The following is a 21,686-nucleotide window of genomic DNA, read 5'->3' as shown; positions in this document are numbered from 1 at the left end:
CTTCTCCACGGGGTACACGGCGCACCCCTCCCCGCGACGTCACCGCATCCACACACACAGCGGATGCCAGTCATTGCTCCTTGATCTTAATTACCAACGAGCCCGGGACCCCTGCTGACCGCGGGCCCCCAGCCCCGAATTCTTGCCAAAGACGCGGTGCGTAGAGGACGAGCGAGGGCGGCCGCAGGAACCTCCTCTGAGCCCCGGGAGGACAGAAGCAAGCGGGACAGCGCCGGCACTGGGTGGCCGCCCCGAGAGGATGACGCCGCCGACGCGGAACGTCCCAGTGGAAAGGGATCCAGAGCTCCACGCTCAGCGACACCCCAGGGCCCCCCAGGCCGGCTCTCAGGTCCGAGCGCCTCGTCTCCTGACTGAGAGGCAGGTGACCTCTGGGGGGACACGGAGAAGCTGGGACGCGAGCTCTGAGGACGTGAAATGCTGCAGCCGCTGAGGAAACGTCCGGTGGCTCCCAAAGCAGTGACACGGAACTGCCACACGACCCGCCAAGTCCGCCTCCCAGTGTGACCCGGTGTGACCCAGAAGCGGCAAATGCCGGCATACGTCCGCACTGGCCCGGGGCGGCGCCGGTCGCTCGTGGTGGCTAGGAGGCAGTCACAGCCCCAGCGTCCCTCAACAGATGACACGACACAGATGGGCCCCGTCCACGCGCTAGAGTATCGTGTAGCTCATACGCCAAAACACGGAGGGAACCTGAGGGCAGAGGTCGGTCACGAGAGGTCACGTGCGGAGTGAGTCCGTCTCTACGAAACGTCCAGAACAGCAAGTCTGCAGAGCACGAAAGCCGACGGGTGGCCCCAGGGCCGGGGAGGGGGAGGCCTGCATCGCCGGACGGCAGGGGACGCCGGACTCCGGCCAGAAAGCCTCGCTGCTCGCTTTCCCACACAAGTCACTGGGTTTTTTCGCGCGGAGACACTGTGTGTCCCATGAAGAACCTCCGCGCGCACTACTGACGCCCGTGTCAGCCTCCGTGCGCCGGGATGGGCTCGGACCCACATGCTGTGCGCGTCTCGCCCGCGTCTGTGACTCTGACGTGGACCACCCGTGGGCTCCGCGTTTCCCAGAAACCCACACACCCACGTGTAAAGGCGCTCACCGGGCGTCAGGAAGTCGGACGACCCCCTTCCAGGTCCGCCGTGCGGAGCAGGACGTGGGCAGCCCGGCACCTGGCGGACGTTTAGCAAACAGCCACCCACGGAACCCCGTGCCTGCCCTCAGGACACCCTCCGTGCCTTCACTCAAGAGTTACGAAAGGAGGGAAAGCCGTCTTCGATACTAAATCAGTTATCACCAATATTTAAAGGAACTCTGTTGTAAATGGTTTTATGATTATTTTATGATTCGCCACATAATTTATTGATCTATAATTATTTTTAAGAGAGGGAAGCCTCTACCATTAGCTTCATGTCATCAGTTAACATTTTCTTTGAAGCAAAGACTCAGCAACAGCTCCCCCGGCTCAGCCACCCCGCGTGGCCACTGTTGACAGCGGTTTGACCGCTGCGGCCTGCAGCGCTGGCGGCCGCAACGGCAGTCGGCGGAGGGCGGAAGAGGAGGGCAGACACGGAGACGGACGGTCGCCTGAAGGACGGACGGGGTCAGCGCGGGACGGCGCCAAGTACCGCATGCTCGCCACGTCGCAGTGATGAGAGTGTGCGCGTGCGTGTGCACGTGCGTGTGTGAGTGTGTGTGTGCACGTGTGTCCGTGTGTGTGATCATGTGTGTGTGTCTAGGGCTGTTATTCTGAAAGTTGCCGGGCATAAAAATGATATCCCAAACCCAAAATAACAGCTGACGCGCCCTGCGCCAGGACTCCCGAGTCTCCAACAAGGGGGGAAAGAATCCAGCTGCCCGTCCCCTAACTGGCTTCCTGGCAAACAATTCTTCTAAGTGATCGTGTAACAAGCTACAGGAGAGCCTTGAGGGGAGAGGACAGTACAATGTCAGCAGAATCCGCACGAGGCCCCAGGGCGTCCCCGGAGGCGACAGGACCCCCGGGCTCCTCTGTTCTCTGCTGTCCCCGCACTCGGGATCTCTGATTTGTTGGGGAGTTACAAATCTCTAACTCACAGAGCGAAACAATGACAGGAAACTTTTTAAAGAAAATTGGGCTCTGTGTCGCTAACAGGTGACCGACGTTGCCACTGCGCACCCGTGTGCCCCGTAGCCCATCACTGCGGACTCCTGAAACACTGTCGGTGCCGGCCTGAGGAGGGGTCGCCAACGCAGCCGTAGTGGGAGCACCCAGACAGGACACAGGAAGGGCAGAGCAAACAGTGAAGGTGACTTAACTGATGGGACAGATAGGATAAAACACCGTGTGAGCACGTGGGACCCGCTGAAGCCCTGCCTCAAAGGAGTATGTGTGAGGACGACTGGTGGTCAACTCCAGGGTCGGCCTCGGGAGACCAGCACTAGACTCCCCAGGACCCCTCCCTGACGTCATCGAACATTTCCTGCAGGGGAGCCGCTATAAACTCCGCCCACCCCGCTCCTGTTTCCAGACGGAGTCACACCCAGAGGACGGACCGTCGCTTACTGCCCACGCAGCACTCTCTTCCTTCTGGGAAACCTCAGGTGTTGGTCCCAACAAACCACACACCGAAGGGGCCGGATGCACGCACAAGTGACCAGAAGCACGTTCATTTTGGCCTCCTAGCGTCCCTTTAAGGAGGGACAGCATCACAGGTAACCTCTCTCTGCTCCAGACGAAAACCCAGCAGGCCCCATAAATTCCCCAACTGTTCAGGGGCTTCTGCCCCAAACTCAGTGCTCCCTCTTGAGCCCCCAGCAGTCTGATGACCACCAGCACAGCTAAAACGTGTTTCTCTAGAAAAACTAACAGGCAAACTTCTGGGTGAACTGGTAGAGAAGACAAAGACACGATTTGGCAATTTTTTTCTCCCGAAAAAGAGACGTAATGCCAGATATAATTAATGACACAGCTTAATGCCAAAACTCGAAAACTTGGACAAATAGATAAATTCTTTGTAACTTACAAGAACTCAAAAATAAATAGAATTTCTCAAGAAACCAAAGCAATGGTTAAGAATTTTCCCAGAGAAAAAGCACAAAACAAGAGGTTTTCATAAGTGAGTTCTAGAAACTTCTCAAGACCCAGACTGTTCCATTCTCACACAATTCTCTCCTTCTAGGGGATGAAGAGAGAGCCTGCTCCCACCATAGGAGGCCGCAATAAACTAGATGTCGAATTTACACCAGACCGATCGCATTCATGAACACAGAACCCAAATCCTAAATAAAATATTAGTAATCCAGACCCGACAGTGAATAAGAAAACATGGTATGTCCTGGCCAAGCCTCAGTTGTTCCAGAAATGCAAGAGCGAAAAATCCACGACTTCATTCCTCACGTTATCAGAACATCCTACAGCTGTCTCGACAGACACGTGGTCAAACCTCATTCAAGCTAGGAACAGAAAGAAACGTCTCTAACCTCGTCAAGCTTGTGGCTAAAACACCTGCCGTGAACGTCCTTCTTCATGGGAAGACTCCGGAAGCAGCGTTCCCTCGAGATCAGGGACTGGTCAGGCCGCCACGGACGCCCTCTGACTCAACGCCGCGGCAGAGAGCGGAGTCGGCATGTAAGGAAGTGAAATACATTCAAGTCAGCAGGAAAGGAAGGAGGAAGGTCATTACCAACTGTAGAAGGTACGTACAGGAAATCAGTGACATACGGAAAGACGTTCAGTCTCACCCCCGATTACCTCAATGTAAACCAGGAGCACACGAGCCACCACGCCACACCCACGATGTTAGAGAAACCAAGAATCCTGACCACACCAAAGCCCACAGTTTATGTGGACCAGGGAGTCACAGAGCGCAAGCTGACACGACCCCTTCGGAAAGCAATTTGCTGTTATTCGGTGGCACCGACAGTCCGGATGGCCCCCGATCCAACAGCCCCACTCGTGGGGTATGTTCCCGAGGAAGCCTGGTACACGAGCCTGAAGAAAGGTCTAGGAAAGTGTCGGCTAGAAAGAGCTCCGATGTCCTCTGCGGTGAGTGGAGACCCAAATGGTGGCACATTCGCACCGAGGAACGGTCTGTGATGACAGAAATGATAGGCAGCAGCCATGTGGGACAACAAAGTTGCCTCGATTCAAAGGCCTTTCAGAGCAGAAGTGGGCAGAGCCACTAGGGGCCAACCAGCATGGGTGTTCAGAGCTCAGGTCACGGCCGAGGGCAGACTCACAGGGTGTTTGGGGATGAGGTGAAGAGGACTCAGAGGCAAATCAGCGACCCAAACAGTCAAGGATCTGTCCTGGGTCTCGGGCTCGCACAGCTGCTCGAGCAACACCCTTCTCTGAGCGACGGACACAGGAGGGCCTGGAGGAACCTCGCACAGTGGAATGGAGAGGGGGTGGTGGGCTAAGCTGCTCTAGGGGAAGAAGATGCCCGAGGGACATGAGAAAAGACCAGGCCTATAAGGAGACAAGTGCAAAGGCCCCGAGGCAGGCATATATTCGGTGCGTTCAAGACCATCGGGGAGACTGAGAGCTCCTGGGAGGCTGGACGACGGGTGATGAGGGAGGCAGCCTGGCGACAGCAAGCACTCGAGGGGCTTAGTAGGCTCCAACCTCCTGTGTCTTCTTAAAGCGCACCCACACACGAGGGATCCCAGTCTAGGAAGCACAGACAGACCGCCCTTCAGTAAAGTCAAGAGTTACTGTTGTACCATGAATAAGGACTTGCGAATCTACTTCTCCATCACTGAGCTCCCCTCAGGCAGCTGAAGTTCCTACTGTGAACCACTCTTCTGCCTCATTCAAGTTCTTCCTTTCAAGCCTAAAATTTCCAGTTTATCCAATTTCTTCCCCAAACTAAGGTTTAAAACTAGAGCAAAAATGCAATACTAATGAGCTAGAAATAGCATGTTGCTATATAGTAACACCAAAATCTAAAATTAGATTTTGATCTATAAAAAACATAAAATTCATTATTGTGCCACTCGATTCTGTCATTTTTCTCCAGGTCAAGCCTATCTCAAAAAGAATCGTTATTACCCCGAATGACGGAGAGCCCGTCCCACGGTGAGCGCGAGATGGAGCAGGTAATTGAAGTCCACAGGTAATCCAGAAACCTCATTTCAGTTCAATCTCAAAACTTTCTGCCATCAATATGTTATTATATCTGCGCTCAAGTCACAAAATTGGTTGATTTATAAACTTGGACAAGTTTCATGGCCTAAGACCTCTATGTCCTCCATTACCAAGTCGGAGAGGCTGCCCAGACAGTCTCACTGGCCCTCCCCCGCCCGGTGCTCCCAGGACCTCCCCTTGCCCCCATCCCACAGGCCAGACGGCCCGCGAGGGCGCCTTCACACTCAGCCGCCAAGTGGGCTCAGAGCTGAGGCACCGAGGTGTTTCTCAGAGCCTCAGATCCAGACCTGCAAATGTCCAGGCCACGGTAAATCATCCTTAGGAGTAAAACGACACGGGCCGATCAAGCAGGATACTGTGACCTTCTGTCATACAAACACACAGACGCACAACGCCACGTGAAGGACAGCACGCGGGCTGAGGGGATTCAAAATCACCTTTGTCTTGTCGTGCAGAATCGCCACCGAAGCCAGAAGAGGCCTCCATCGCACGGACACGGGGCTCCCTTCTGTTATGCACGTAATTATATCTCCATGGACTTCCTCCCAGCAGATTTCCCCACTGTGCGAACGGTGCGAAGCTCCCACATCACCGATCTCCCCAGTGTGGGGCTCGCTGTGCGATAAGTCCTCCGACTTGCTTGCACGTGACCGAGGTGCTTGAAAACCACGCACATGTGCCGCGAGTCATGCTAGACCCCCATCGACGTGGCAGGACCACGCCCGCTCCTCAGCCCACAAGCGTCAGCGGCTAGCTCAGCTACGTGCCGGACGAAAACCTCGGCCTCGGCATTTAGTGACGTAACACTGCAACACGTTACTGACTGCGTGTTTTTCACACCGACCCGATGAAGATGCTGCTGGGTCCACACAGGTCAGCCACCGGGCCCACAGTCCCAGTCCCCAGGGCTGCATTTGAACCTGGACCGCCCTTGGGCAGCATCTGGAGAAAGCCAAGGGGAGCGCAGGAATGCACACGGGGGCTTGGATAGAGCGGTTCCGTGGTTGTGGGACCCATCTGGGCTGGTATTTAAACTCAGGGTCTCTGCTGTGCCTGAAGGAAGAAAAAGATTCATAAAATGAAAATGCCCCTTTATCCGGGAGCCTCCGTATCCAGGGCGCTCATGCACAGCCAGCAAGCCCACCGGCCCTCAGAGCTCTGTATGGACCCAAGTCCCCCAGAGCAGGACACTCCTTCTCCACCTGCTTCCATCTGCCCCGTCCTACGAGCTGAACAGCTTTGTGCCTCGGACCCCTCGAGATATTAAGATGGGAGAGCAAATGGGTTCTTTTATAAATATATATTGTTCTTATAATCAGAAAGAAGTCATACACTTAAAACAATGCTTAGAGTATTGGAGTGCTCGTAGAACACAGGAGCATAAGTAGGCAAAGAATTCTGGTGGAAAATTTGGTAAAGGAAACTTGAAATTTTTCGGTTTAATTTAAGAAACATATTCCTGAACACTGCAATCACATGTCTAAGAGTTTGTTTTCAGGAAACAAAGTCTTAGCACTAGTGGGCTCTTCCACACGTAGGCCATGTCCGAATGGGATTGCACATGGCTGACAATGGTACAGACCCAAAGCAATCAACACTGAGAAAAAGATGAAAGCCAGGAAGTAAAGATTGGCAGTAGGTATAAGGGTGGTCACTATCTACCTATGTACCTGCATGGATGGGTTGGGTGGGTGGCTGGACGGATAGGTGAATGGATGGATGGGTCAATGGATCAATGGACTGATGGATCGAACGTTGGATGGTTAGATGGATGGATGGACCAATGGACAGATAGAGAGACAGACTTCCTGGCAGTCAAGGCAATGCTTACAGCACCCTTATCTGAAGTAAATATACTAGCTCTTGTGAACATAGAGTTTTCCCTGGTCCTGAGCAATGTGATTCTGAACTACGCCATCAACGGAAGATTTCTTTAAAAGCTCATTTGAGCTACATATGACTGTTTCTTTATCGGCCTTATGGACATAATATAGAAGCATGGCTATGTATCTTTATTTCTCTAGAAGTCCAGATGATATGGCACAGGTCACATAGCCTTATCTCTCTTTACAAATGGAGCTGGCAATGGGGAGTAGTGGAAAGGACTGACCACGCTTCACATATCATCATTCCAGCCAAGCCTTCCACAGGGAAAGCTACTGAGACTGAGGACTATTTGGCCATGCAGGGAGCAGAGACTGTCTTACTGAAAAAGCAGAAGAACCCAACTTGTTCCTTTGGTCATAATGGAGGAAGCTGACAAGTAGGAGCTGCTTGGACTTACGTGACTTATGAGACTGCATAAGGAGGTTCCTGAGGCCATAGAGTTCTGTCCAATGAGCCACATCTAATTTCTTTCTCCTGCAGTTACCAAATCCCCACCTACTCAAGTGCGAACATCTAGTGTCTCTCTTGTGTTGTATGTGCCAACAGACTGCACACAGAATCAACGCACTGAATAAGCGCCTTTACTGATTTTAATAGAGGTCTTTGAGATATCCATCTAAGTGCCAAAGGAAAACCACCAAAAATGATTATTTGAGTTTGGGCAAAATTGCAATTTAGATGATATTCTTGACCCTGATTTGCTAAATCAAAGGCTTCTTGATCCCACGCCAGAAACATGAATATAGGGGCTAATCACTAGCATACAGGAAAAACACTCAATTTCTCTCTAAAGAAGTGTACAGATATTAGAGTACACATCAAATATTTAAGGAGCTAGGTCTCAACATTAGTTTACACCATTTAAAATGGAGATTTGATAAATTAGAACATCATTTTTGCCCTCTCAGTTCTCAGGATGGCATTAGGATAAAATGTCTCAAAAACCATTTAAAAGCTTAAATCAATATTAAGATCATTCAAATTGCCCAGTTAACAATTTCTGTCTATGGAGTCAAAGGTTGATGGTAGATACATAAATTCTATGAAATGTCTTAAAAGATTCTTGACGGTTTTTTTTTTTTCCTATTAGTTGGAGGGATGGGTGTTTTATAATTAGCACTAGGAATCAGAACAGAACAGCAGTCTGAGAGAGAGAGAGAGATGACCCAAGACAGGTTTTAAAGGACAGACGAGCCTAGGCGGCCAACAGGATTTGGGACGCTGGGCCACAATGGTGCCACCAGCAAGGGACACGTTTCAAGCTGCCCGAGCAGGCCTCATCTCCTGAGTGTGCGCCTGGCCTTCCCAAGCCCGACCACTCTTCAGAGGCAGCACAATTTCCAGAACTGTCTTTGTATGTGACAAAGAGCAAGTCTCAGACAGCTTCCACAATTTCCTCACATGTCCCGTCAGGGTGACCTTGCTCTAGGTTTGGGGGGGCGGGGGGGGCTATCACCTGTTCACCTTAGTCCTGTTTTCATATCCGTGCCGAATTTAAGCAGCTGACTAGGAAATTCTGGCCAAGACTAAGAAGAGTGTCTCTTAAAGAAAAAAAAAGAAGAGTATCTTTTTGAAGGCTGTAGTGTATCTTTGTATGTAAATTATTTCAAAGAAACACTCCATTTCACTGGGCTCCTGAAAACAGTTTAACTTTACCCTGGAAGCAAAGCAGTGGGCCCTTCTGCATAATGGCTGGGGCTGCATTTTAAAAGAGCAACTTTCAGAGGCGCCTGGGGGGCTCAATCAGTTAAGCATCTCTCTTCAGCTCAGTTCATGACCCCGGGGTCCTGGGTTCAAGCCCCACGTAGGGCTCCCTGTTACACGGGCCACCTGCTTCTCTCTCTCCCTCAACCGGCTGCTCTGCCTACTTGTGCTCTCTATCTCTGTCAAATAAATAAATAAAGTCTTTGAAAAAATGAAATAAAAAATAATAAAATAAGATTTTAAAACAGAGCAACTTTCAATGTGTAACTTTCCCATCAATCGCACAAACACACACTATGCCAATCACACAGTTGCCTCCAAGAAAAACAGGACTTCTTCCTAACCCTTTAGCCATCAGAAAAGCTTGTCTGTTGCTACTATAGAATTTGGCCTGAGATGGCAGAGAATGGTTTCTCCCCAAAGCAAATGTTCAATTTTTCCAAAATTGTATTTGGATCGTCATTGATGACAGACCTAAAAATACTTACTAAACCCACAGAACTATTCAGTCCTACCAGGGATTCCACCAAGGGCACCATCAGCTGTTCCCACTTTCTCCCCAGGAGAGCCCCTCACAACCCCTTTACGGCCGCCCAATATCCCCACCTCCAGCCACAACCACAACCCTCCCAGGGGCTCAGACTCAAGACACCAGGGTCATTCTGCTTCTTTTCCTTCCCTGACACAACAAGACACGCTGGTCTTATCCCTTCAGATCCGCAAATGCTGCTCCATCCCCGCAGCTAGATCACCCTGCCCAGCTGCCAAATATTGTCTGCCCCCGAGGCTCTCCTCAGCCAGTCCTGACTCTGTCTCGGCAACATCTCTCTCGCTTCCTTCCAAGCTCTGCTCCCCACCTTCAACTGTCTGTTTGCTGTTCATTGGCTCTGTGGCCCCGCCGGAGCGTGAGCTCCAGGAGAGCCGGGGGTCCGTCCGCGCCAAGAGTGCACCTGCCCGCGGGAGGTGCGCAGAAAGCCTCTACCGAGTGGGTGTGCGAGTAGCAAGTGTGTGTAAGGACTGTGATACTGAGAAAAACACACGATAGGGTTGGGACCTTAAGGACCCGATGGCTGGAGACGAGGTTCTGTAAGAGCGCCCAGAAGCGTGGAAGGGGGAACGCAAGGGCCGGGGTGCAGCCGCTCGGACGCGCCTCAAGGCAAGGGCTTGCAGCTGTAGGTCGGGTCCACGGCTAGAGCTCAGCCCCGGCACACCGGAGCCTGGGAGCCCCAGAGACGGAGCGCGGGCAAGCGCGGAGCCTGTCCCCAGCCCCAGGGGCAGCTGGAGAGAACAGCCCCACGGGAGGAAGCACAGAGGCGCAGGCGGGAGGCGCTCCCGCGAGGAAGAGCCGAGCCCGGATCTCGCAGGGGCTGGTGGAGCGCTGGCACACGCTGGCTCTGTGCTGGGTGAGGTGGGGAGCATTTTTAGCTCTCCCCGGAGTGCTGCGCAGAGGGACTCGCACTGCAGCCATCTGGGTCCTTCTCAGGCTTGCGGGCTTGCTCTCACCACACCGCACCGGACCGAGGTTTCCTTGCTTCGTTCAGACCCTTCCTGCAGCAGCACCACGCCCTCCCCCATGTCAGGCTCCACCTCCAGCAGCACATTTCTGCGCCCTCGACACCCGGGCACGAGCACCGCTCTGGAGACGGGCAGGAATGGTCTCTGCACCATCGCGCGTCCTGGGCAAAACCCGGCAGGCAGGCTTTGGGGGCCTGACCACAGGGATCTCCTGCCCTGGAGATCATCGCAGACGAGCCACAAACCAGACACACTCCCACGTCTGTCTCGAGACACGCCTCTGCGGAGCGCACCTCGCCTGTGTGCAGCACAGGCCGGAAGGGTGAGGGGCAAAGCCACAGCAAGGGCCTCACCCCATGGGGGAGTCGTGGATAAACACCCCGGCCTCGGGAGGACCAGGCGGGGCTGGGTCCCATCCGGGGTCCCCGGGGGGACAAAGCCCAAGCCAACACCTCCTGGTAAACGCAAGCCCCAGGTCTTCCTGGGGCACCCATGGTCGCACAGAGCCCTTCCCTCAGTGGGTCCCCATCAAGCTTGACTTAAAGCTCCGCTGTGGTTGTCTTGAATTTTTCCATCACTTTTGAACAAGGGATTCTGCGCTTGTCTTTAGCACTGGGCCCGCAAATTATGGAGTTTGTCTGACTTGCTGGTCTCCTCCTTCGCGAGGCTCTATAAACCACTTGCATCCAGGGGCGCCTGGGTGGCTCAGTGGGTTAGGCCTCTGCCTTCGGCTCAGGTCATGATCCCAGGGTCCTGAGATCGAGCCCCGCATCGGGGGGAGCCTGCTTCCCCTCCTCTCTCTGCCTACCTCTCTGTCTACTTGTGATCTCTCTTCCTCTGTCAAATAAAATCTTAAAAAAAAAAAAAAAAACCCACTTGCATCCAAGCCCTCGTCTCGGGAGCCGCACTTCGAGAAACTTGCACTGAGTCAGCAGAGCTCCTTGCCTTTCTGCGTACTCCTCCTCCGATCTGTCTCCTCCGTATCTCCTTCAGTCTCGGGACATCACAACCCAGCATGAAATATGAAGCCAGTACATGAAGCCCGTTCTGGTCCCCCATCAATCAAGGTCTAGCTGCTGTGATTTGTACAGACAACGTGCGGTGCGAACACAATACAATGACCTTCTTGACCCTCGCTCATGGATCATTCCAAGAAGCCTTGCACCTCAGGACCTTTGCACTTACTGTCCCCTGGAATCATCCTCTACCCATCATAAGTGTGTAACATGGAGAAACACACAGGTATACTCAGTCTGTTCCTACACAGACCAGGGCTAGGATAGTCATGTGAGGATTTCTTGCCTTTCCAATGATTTCACACAGGCTCCTCTAAAGCCAAACTCCCCAAATATCTGCGAAGTGCCTTCACTCTGCTTCACCCATGACGCGAATGAATTTCGGAGCCCAGCTCAGTACAAACTGAACTATGCCTCCTCTACAGATGACTGAACTCAGAGCGAACCCCCAAACACTTCCTCTGAGCCCTCAGGCTGCCCTGGGAAGCCGTCCTCGCCCACTCGACTCCACTAACCTGCACAACCTGAGGACACAAGCTGGTGCTGGTGGACATCCTAGAGTAAGGAAAAGTCTCCTCAAATACCTGGGACCGGGCCAGTTCCTGGGACGGCGCTCAGTTATTCCATGGGGTCCGACGAGCCTCTAAAGTCTTAGCAGGAAACTGACCGAGAACGGTTGAGACAACGGAGCTTTTTCTTTTCCTTGAGAAACATTCCGTACCGACGACACGTCCGTCACGTAACTGTTAATGTGAGTATTTTCATCCCCGAGTCCATTAACTTTAATGTGTTTGTTGAGCATGTGTTATGGGCCGACCATTATGGAAGTACACGACACATTAAGATCTGGTTCCAGTCCTCAAACAGTGACAAATCTGGCTGGAAAGCAAGCTAGCTACACTTGAAAATTGTGGTGAAGTTAAAAATACCCTTAAACAGACAGCGTACGCTGTGGGAGAGCAACAAGTCCCTGAAGACTCCAGCACACTTTCACGCAAGGTCTTTGCCCCGGGGTTGGTCCTAGAACGACCTTTCCCTCAGACACCGCCAAGGTCGGCTCACTCACTCAGGTCTCTGCTCAAGGGGCCGCACGTGGGGCTTCTGGACCACACCCTTGCACACCTGCCCCCAGCCCTTCACTTCTGCGCGCACCATTGATGCAAATCCACACAGACTGCTGTATCCCCAGCGTCCGTCTTCCCTCCCGGCAAGTGCACGGCCCGTGAGGGCAAGAACCCGGTCTGCGTCTGCTCACTGCTCTGTCCCTGACGCCTGCAGGAGCCCCTGGACCACAACGGGCACGTGACAGAGAGCTCCCTGGGAAACGCTGAAGCAGAGAGTCGTACAGGGCGGCGTATTCCACAGTATGACATCATGAGGGTTCGGATAGTTTCCAGGAAGGGTTATGACCGCCACATCCGATTACAAGCTTCGTGAGAGATAAGCCCTACTGACCGACATCAGCCCGGAAACCGGGCTGGCAGGCTGATCGCATATGTACCCCGAAGAAATACTGAATTTGTGTACAGACAAACATACGTAGACTATTCGTGACCTGTAGCTAAAGATGAGCCCAGTTAAACATATTCTAAACTCTGAACGGGAACACCGAGGCTGGTGTGAATTTTAGATGTCTGCATAGTTGGAAGCAAATTAATCCCCTACATCTCTGAGCTGTATCTTGTAAAGACAGACGCTGTTCAGCCCGGTCGGTGAGAGACAGGAGATGGATGGTGCGCTGTCTGCTCTGCGGCGGCTGGGCCCTCCCGGGGGTCAGGGATGGGCCCTCCCACACGACAACTCTTTAACCTGGAGGCTTGCTTCCTTCTCGATGGGTTTCAGTCTGGGTGGTGTACTGTGCTCGCCGACAGAAATCAAAATTTCTTGGACGTGGGGTCTTCATCTGGTGAAATAAATGAAGCTTCCAGAAAACCTCTAGTGGCAGAGTCAGGCAGGAGCTGGACGAGCAGGGTGCCTGAGGCCAGAGGAAGGGGCAGCACCCTGGACCGTCAGCTCCTCGCTGCGGGCCGACCTCGCATGCAACCTCACCTGCCCCTTCTCGGAACCGCTCCGACGTCCCCGGGTGCCAGAGCGCTCCGCGATTACTTACCCCACCTGCGTCGCCTGGCGCTTCAACTGTCTTGTAGCGGAGTCTGTGCGTGCCTGATTTCGGGGTTTCCTAGGCTGGTTATGTGCAAAGCATGTGGTCTCAGGATGTGTGTGGGCCAACAGGTACTTTGGCCACAAAGCCGGGCGGGCCACCTGCCACGACCGTGCTTTGTGGACAGAGGAGGGAGAGCATCCTGAGACTCAGCCCCAGTCCCGCCGATGCCAGCCCGGCCAAGGGTGAGCCCCGTGCTTCCTCGGTCCCCCAGGGCAAATCTCTCCCGCGATGGGGCAGATTCCTTAGTAAAATGCCAACAAGCGGAGACTTTCGTCCCTCACTTACATACCAGAGTAACTCTGCTGCCACATGAGGACGTCCATGCCTAAACGAAGGCGGACATAGCAGAAAGCATTCTCTTCCCAGGGGCGGAGAAGGGGCAGCACACGGTCTGTTTACAAGGACGGAGGAAAACCAAGGTAAGGAGCACGGCAAACCCACACCGGTGAGGAAAGCAGGGTTCCCGCGTCTCCGTTCGGTCTGCCAGCTTCCCTGCGGCCCCTCCCACTGCGGCAGGTGGCGCGGGCAGGGAGCCCTGCACCCGCGACCGGCACGCGGGCGAACCCCACCGTCCGACGGCACCGCTGCCCGGAACAGAACACAAGAATGACAACGGGAGAGCCGTCCAATTGGAAGGGCCACGGTCCTCTTCATCTCTCTGACAGGAACCAAGCTCTGCACACTGCCAAGGTGTGACTAATGCTTCCTTATTCTGAGCTTACCTAATTCCTTTTCTTTTCCCATGTAATTCTGCAAGGCTTTAAAACAGGAAGGGAACATTTGGCCACGAAATGCTTTACATGATATAAAAATCCGCCCCCCCAGTCGCCACCCCAGCCCTTCAATGCAAAGCAAGTTTTATTAACACAAGGCAAGTGCTCAATTTAAAGAGATCTGCGGGCATTAAAGCAGATGGTTTTATGTCTCTGACATGAGTGCTCCGGGTGGGTGAACTCTCAAGCCCTGGGCTTAAGTGTGATTAATGCCTCATATTTGGAAAGCATCCAAACTTATTAAATCTGATGGAGTGAAACGGCATAACTTTCTCATATTATTTCCAGGAGCTGCGACCAGGCTGAACTGCGGTGCTGGAGGAAACCAGGGCAAGGCAGCAGGGCAGGGAACGGGGAGCTGCGGCTTATTTACAAAGAATCCAGCGGAGGGAGCGGGGTGTCTCGGCACGTACAGGCAGAGCTCAGTCACCTTGGCCCAAGGAACAGAGTGAAGGCTGAGCACAAAGTCAACACAACCTTCCCGCGTCCTCCGTGGCTTTTCCACACGCCCGAGCACGGCGCCCGACTGGAATCAAAGGAAGAAGAGAGGCTCTGCCCGGTGAGGCTCCGCCCCCGCCAGCCCGTCCCCACCACGTCATTTCGTCCTCGGTGTGGGAGCTCTATCGCCGCGGCTGTAAACCGCCCCTTCCCACAGGCAGCTCAAAACCCGACCTTGTACGCCTGCAGCCCAGACGTGCGTGTCTGGATCCGACCGTCCGCAGGTTGAGTGGTTTTGCGATCGGCCCGCTCGGCCCTCCGAGCCGGTGCTTCCCGAACTGGGCAGCCTCCACCGCTCAGACACTCCTTGAATTCACTCGGCTCTGCCTTGAACACAGTGAAATTCCAGGGACACAAACACACGGAAGAAAACAACAGCCTCCTGGGTGTGTCCACACCAGGCGGGAGCCGAGCAGACGGGCCAGGCCGGTGTCCCCACAGAGGGACACAGAGGAGGCCCAGCCCCGCACGGACGTGCCCGAGACTTTACACACTGGTCTTCTCCACACGCAGACGCTGGCACTCAGGGTCATTATCTGAGAAGGAGAAACACACAAAAGCGCTGACTCCAAGCCCGTCCCAGCCGGCGACGGGATGTCACGGCAGATCTGAGACGCGGGACGGAGCTGGATGGGGCCTCCCAGGCTCTCCACTGAGGAAAGAAGAGCAAATACAAGGGGAAAATCTGCCAAACAACAAAGCTTCAATTTATTATATATACATGCTCATCAATTTAACCCCAAAAACCCTTAAAAGCCTGGGGGTGACCCAGGGCCTCTAAGAGGCGGACCCGGAGTGCGGCAGATCAAGGCCGAAGCCCCGCTGCTGCTCTGCGGAGATGAAGGCAGCCGACCGCAGGGACGGCTCTGCTTGAATCCTCACCTGCCACGCAGCAAAGGGAAACCAAGAAGGGAAGCAGGAAGCTTTCAGACGACACGCGGAGCAGGTGCGGGCTCACCGCGCTGCTGGGGGCTCCAACCCGCGCCCGACCCCGGCCACCGGCTCTCCTGCGCGGACCAGACTGCTCGCAGGAACGTGCGGCGAGCTCCACGCCGGGCGCGAACACACGAGGCCTCCCCGGCTGTTCTCGGATGCAGGTTCTACCGGCTTGTCCCAACCAGGACAGCGACGCGGGAAACTTACCTGTGCTCCAGACGCAAGGTCCCCCGAGCCTCCGGCCCACAACGCCGGCACGCGTGCTTGGAAGGTGCTAGGAAAGGAAATCTCAGACGTCCTATTACGAGAGAAAAACCGCGTAACTGTGTGAGGTGACGATTGCCAGACAGACTAATGGTCGTTTAAATGCACGCGTACATCAAATCCTGGAACAATCCACGGATTCACTTTGTCTCCCCAGGAGTGCGATTCTTGGGGTCTTTCCAAGAGGTGGAGGAGTGTCTGCCCAGAGTTGGCAGACCTGACCCGCTCCCCAGTAACAGGACCGTCGCCGTCAAGCCCTCCTCCTCCTGAAAGAGCACGGTGAGTTTGGAACGGAGGACGGCTCCGCGCTGCGGTATAACACTCCCTTGGCATTTTTAATGGATTTTAGAAAAGTCGCCCAGTTTGAACGTGCCTGCTGCTCACTTCGCAGACCAGCCATCTTCCGCCGTGAACCACAGGCACCTGCCCCTTCCCCCGCTCCCTGCCACCTTCCCGGAAGCGGGGCGCACTCCGCGGGCGGCACACTCAGTCCGGCCACACACCCGCCGAAAGGACTGCAGACGTTTTCACAGACAGACGCACTGGCTTTCAAGGTGTTTACTGTAAAAGGAAACAGACCATTGACACTGCGTGCTTTGCGTTTGTGCGTGGCCAATCAGGCATCCCTGGGAACTAAAACCAGGATTTCAAAAAGAAACCCCATTGCATCAAAATGAGTAGGGGAGACGTTAATAAGGCTGACTGCTCATACGACACGAAGCTCCCAACATCACAATTCTCTTCTACCGACCGTCTGGGAGGCAGACGGGAACGCACTCCCTCCTCCTCACGGCTCTTCACGGGCTTCTAAAACGCCAGGTGCACCCTGGCCACTTGCGTTTCTGTAAATCGATAACAAGGATCGATGCGACATTTCTGGCCCACGGAAGCTAATGGTGAACGTAATGTGTTGGGCAGAGAGAAGAGCTGTTTTCAGCTTCTGGAAAGTATCTTCTCCAAGGTAACTTTTTTTATCTCAATCAATGAAGACAGCAGGGCCCCACATCCACTGGGTCACCCTCGCCTCGTGCTGGCCCCACAGCCCTGCTCCCAAAGCCGGCCAGACATCCGAACCCCCGCTCCTTCCCGCGTCTCGCATGCACTCTGCACTGCCCACCTGGTGCCCGACACAAGGTCATGGCTCCCACTCACCCTCCTGAGTGTCCCAGAACAGTGACCTTCCCAGCCCAAATCAACCTGCTGAGGGGAGCGGAATCAGACCTTTGGGCTGGGTCTGCATCCGTGGTCAGGTCCTGCGGATTTCCAACCTTGCTAAGCTGATGACCAGCGAGTCCAAAGAAATTGCTGCTTCCCTGTCGAGGAGGGAACTCGGAACAGCAGCACACCTAAATCCCAGGTCCCCAGAACAGCCCGGCCCCCCTTCCCCGTCTGCTCGAGCTCTTCAACCAGCTGCCACCTGACCAGGCCCAGGTCTTACCGTCCCAGCACAGGGCACGCCTCTCCTGCGCCCTCCAGGACAGCATGAAAATACGGAACAACTCTCCTGGAAGGCAAGGCAGCCCAGGGGTCTTCTGGCAACGCCGAAGGACTATGTCCCTGCTATGCCGGTCCGCTTTGTGCAGGCACGAAGTAACGTTCTACCCCAGCAGAAAGTGACCCATAGACTCCGTCAGTTCGAACGAAGTGTGGACAAGGGAGGTACGGGGGAAAGCACTCTCACCTCCCCTGACTCGCCAGGAAGCAGGCGGCTCCGAGTGAACGGGCTTCAGCAAACATGCCCTGAGCCTGGAACAGACTCTGGGAACAGACCGGCAGCGCTGGGACCACGGCTGTGGACACGCACCCCGGCAAAGGTGGACTTGAGTCGAGGAAACGAGCTGGACCAGGTGCCCAAACCTTGGGGCCTTGCCTCCCACGGGATTTCAGGAACCACTGGGATCTGACAGGCTCTGACAGGCTCCCCACGTAGCTGCCCCTCATCAGGATTTGGGGAAAGCATCAAGGTCAGGGCCTCCTTTCTTTCTTCATTCCTGGCCCACATCACACCACGCGGCCACACCAACGCACCGCCTGAGAACCACCGCCTGTTTGCAGATGTGGCCATCCCCCGTGCGCTCACGCTGCTCTGTCTTTCGGAAGCGGGAAATCCCTGCAGTGGGCACCTTTCCGCAAGGGGCTTCCAAGCCCAGGGACAGTGGGCTCTGGGGATGCTCACAACCACCGCTTCCTGCTGCCCGGCTCCGGCCCCGGGAGCCATGTGGGCGGGCGGAGAAGGAGAGCCCGGCCAACCCCACACCCTGCTGCCCATCGGCACCCAAGGGCGTCCGCCGGCCCCCGCCTGCGCGCTCAGCGCGGACCACACACGCACGGGGCTGCTGCCTCGGGAGCTCTCACCGTGCAGAGCCACGCGCCCTGTGAGCACGGCTGCAGGGTCCACCGTGGGCAGCAGAGGACGGCACAGGCGTGCGACTTCTGTCCCCGACACACTCCGTCTTCGGTCACCACCGTGCGATCCGCACCTAGCCGCCTCCCCGCGGAACACACAGCTGCACTCGCAGATGCACGGCGCTCAGGGCCCTGGGCCAGCTCCCAGCAGCACGCGAAGGCTGACCAGGTGGCGGGTCCATCGCCAGCGCAGAGGGACCCACCGCACAGATTGGCCAGTACCGACGGGGTCCCTCCGCGGGGAAGCTCGCGGGAACCACGGCGCGCTGGGGCTCGAGACTGAGCAGAGACATCAGGAGGCAAAATACACAATTTACTGGCAACGAATAACTTTTAGTATATTTCAAATATTTCATAAACACGCTTATAGCAAAGGAGCTATCTGTTGTTTTCTGGAATTCAGGCTTCGCTTCTCGGACGCAGTGTGGCTGTGGCAGTGACAACTCAGCCTCTGGCCTCGTCAAGCCCGCTCTCCTCCGCCCCTCCCCGACGCTGGGACAGACAGGGCAGGCTGCTCCATGCTGCCCCAGGCCGTGGGACCGCCCCTCGCAGGTGCATCTTAGGGAAGAAATACTCATGGAGGCCGCATCACCAGGCCCTTCAACAGCTTGGCTCCCCTTCCCACTTCCGAGGTCACGCATCCAAAGAGATGTCCCCATAGGCTCGTGTGTCCAACCGCCAGCGAGGCAGTGGGGTGGGGCGGGGCTTGCGTTCCAGACACAGGAGCCAGGCCTGCCGGTCCCCGGGGCTCCACTGACAGCAGCCTGGCCCCCTGGTCCAGAGTTTCCATTTCTTCCGTAATTCCGAGCTGTTCCGACAGCTCCATGTTTCTCTGAATGCCCTGCAGGTGAGGGCTGGCGTGGGCGCAGGTGGGCGCCGAGCTCGGGGCACGCTCCATTCAGCAGGCGCTCCTGGGGACCCCCGGCGGCGAGGGCAGGGTCTCCGGCAGCCAGTGTGCCAGCCCTGGGCTCTCAGGAGTGGCTGTCCTGCACGTGAGCACGCCCAGGTTTGCAGACTCATTACAAGACCCAGGAGGCTGTCCGTCCGTCTGTCCCTTCTGTAGCCTCAGGTCCACTCACTCCATCTGAATCTGCTTTACGATCATCAGGCTGTGCAACAATGTCCCTTTCCCCGTGGCTGGGCCGGAGAAATGCCCTCCCCGACTCCGCTCACACGCTCGCCCTCAGGCCTCCTGGCAGGCGCCTTAATCCTGGAGGGAAGCGCGGCCGCCTCACTGGGCGCGGGCGCAGACCGGAGACCTCAGCGGAGACCACGGCGGACCTGTGCCCGTGGTGACACATTAACTGCTCCGCCGGGCTCCGCCGGGCTCCTGCAGATTCGGCCCAGCCCCCGGCCGGCTGCGGGGCTGCTCCTCATGCGTTCTCCAGCCGCTCAGAGGAAGCCTGCACCGTCAGGCTCTCTCCAAGGCCAGGGGCCCCTCACAGGCACCCGCTTCATCCCCTAACTCTCCGGCATCCAGGCACCCACTGCACGTGCTCCCCTTTTCCAGGCCTCTTCCAGGTTCTTGGGTCTTCAGGATGTATCCGCGACTCGTGAACTTTTAACTTGGCCGCTCCTCCCCAAAATCCACACGGTGACTGACCTGCCACCCCCCCAGCCCCTCCAGCATGCGCAGGCAATCTTCGGCTTTACCGGGCCACCAACGGTCACCGAGAACCGTCACGGGCCTGCACCCCAGGAAACAAAATGAGGGAAAGGCGCGGCTGACCCGGAGAGGCGCAGGGCCTGGTGCAGGAAGGCGCGGAGCAGAAGCGCGCACCGGGGCGCCGTGGGGCGTGTGGCAGGTGCGGGGGCGCCTCCCGCGGAGCCAGTGGTTGCTTCTGTGTGTGTGGGTCCGAGGCAGCGCCTTCAAAGGGGTGACATGTGAGCCGGAAGCTGAGAGTGCAGACAGGAGGAGGGAGGCACTGCAGCCGGAGAAGCAGCTTGCCCAGGCGAGGCCGGCAGTCCCAGCGTCGGCGGGCTCCCCGCGGTCCGCCGTCAGCAGCGTGCCGGGGTGGCTGGCGAGGAGCCGGGAGCCTGGACGCCACGTGAAGAAATGTAACTCAGCTCCTACTTCCTGAGCGCCGATTACACACCAAGCGCTGTTACCGTCGTGCGAAGCCGGGACAGACCGCTCCCCCGTCCCCGTCTGGAACTCACATTCTAACGGGGTGGGCGGCAGTGAAGAAATTAGCAGACCCTGTCGGACTCAGAGTGACAAACGCTACAGAGGAAACACGGAGGGAGGAGGCAACAAGAATGTGCAGGTGACATTAATGTTTACTTCAGGACCGTTTTTGGATTTGTAGAAATGATGCCAAAATGGGCAGAGAGCCCACCTCACGTTCCCCTCTGGTGCCTCTGCCACCACGAAGAAGCCAGTGTTGCTGTAGTCCTGGCAGAACTCCAGACTTGCCCGCATCTCACCGGCTGTTCCGCGGACGTCCTTCCTGGGCTCCAGGACCCCACCCAGCACATCCACTGCCTGGCGTGGTCGCATCCCCTTAGCCTCCGCTGGGCCACCTCAGTTCCCCAGCGCTCCTGGGTTTTCACGACCTTGAAGATTTCAGATGTACCAAATGCCCTCAGTGGGAGTTGTCTGACGCCGCTCCCAGGCTGGGGCTGTGCCCAGAGGCTGCACGCCCTTCACCTCTTATCATGTCAGGGGACAAGATGCTTGGGGCAGCCTCACTAAGACAAAAGACAGACTTCGAGCAAAGACCTGAAGGAGATGAGGGAGTGTAACATGCAGGTAAGCCTAGGAAACAGCGTGTGCAAATGTCCTGAGGCAGGAATGGGCTGGACATATCAGGAACAGCAGGGAGACCAGGGTGACTGGACACAGTGCCCAGGAGAGCAGGACTAAATGAGGCCGGACAGACAAAGGAGCCTGATCACAGGCAGTCTGGTAAGAAATGAGGATTTTTTTGAAGTTTTTTGTGCAAATGAATGACACAATCAGACCAGTCCTCGATGTGCCTTGGAGACTGTAGAAATCCCCTCTGCATCTGGGGGCAGGGTGTAAGAGCAGCAGATCCTGTGACCCCGCTCTCCCTGCGGTGGCAAAGGCTAATGCAGACTTCCCAAACCAAGTGGAGCTGAGTCAGTCAGTCTTTCTCCTAGAAATTTGAGCCAAGAGATCCAGAAGGAATCAGGTGGTGAGTGAGGGGAGCTGGGGCTGGGAGGGCTTCACATCTGGGCTAGGCTGGCCATTGGAGGCTCACGCTTGAGCAGAGGAGGCTGCCGGCCAGCGAGAGCAGCACAGCCAAGCACCGTTCCAACCCCTGCTGATGTGACTCCCCTTCTGGCTTGCAAGAGACCCAGCTGCTCGCTCCCTGTCTTTGACTTCTCCAGTGCCTTAGAACGAATGCCCTTCCTCACTT

At 55.7% G+C, this 21,686-nt stretch overlaps 1 protein-coding gene across 1 annotated transcript in view; it reads right to left on the bottom strand.

The window, feature by feature from the left end:
• Window positions 1-16,030, bottom strand: part of LOC116569505 (lysine-rich arabinogalactan protein 19-like) — a 90,380-nt gene extending 74,350 nt beyond the window's left edge. The window contains exons 1-3 of the mRNA XM_032305796.1: window positions 13,716-16,030; window positions 13,373-13,446; window positions 5,578-6,193 (exon numbers count right to left, since the gene is read on the bottom strand). The gene's annotated coding sequence lies outside the window, so the exon portion shown is untranslated. The remainder of the gene's footprint in view (window positions 1-5,577; window positions 6,194-13,372; window positions 13,447-13,715) is intronic.
• Between the last annotated feature and the right edge of the window lie 5,656 nt (window positions 16,031-21,686).

Source organism: Mustela erminea, chromosome 11 (assembly GCF_009829155.1).
Source record: "Mustela erminea isolate mMusErm1 chromosome 11, mMusErm1.Pri, whole genome shotgun sequence".
Classification (NCBI taxonomy): Eukaryota; Metazoa; Chordata; class Mammalia; order Carnivora; family Mustelidae; genus Mustela; species Mustela erminea.
This window is presented reverse-complemented; position numbering and strand designations above follow the sequence as displayed.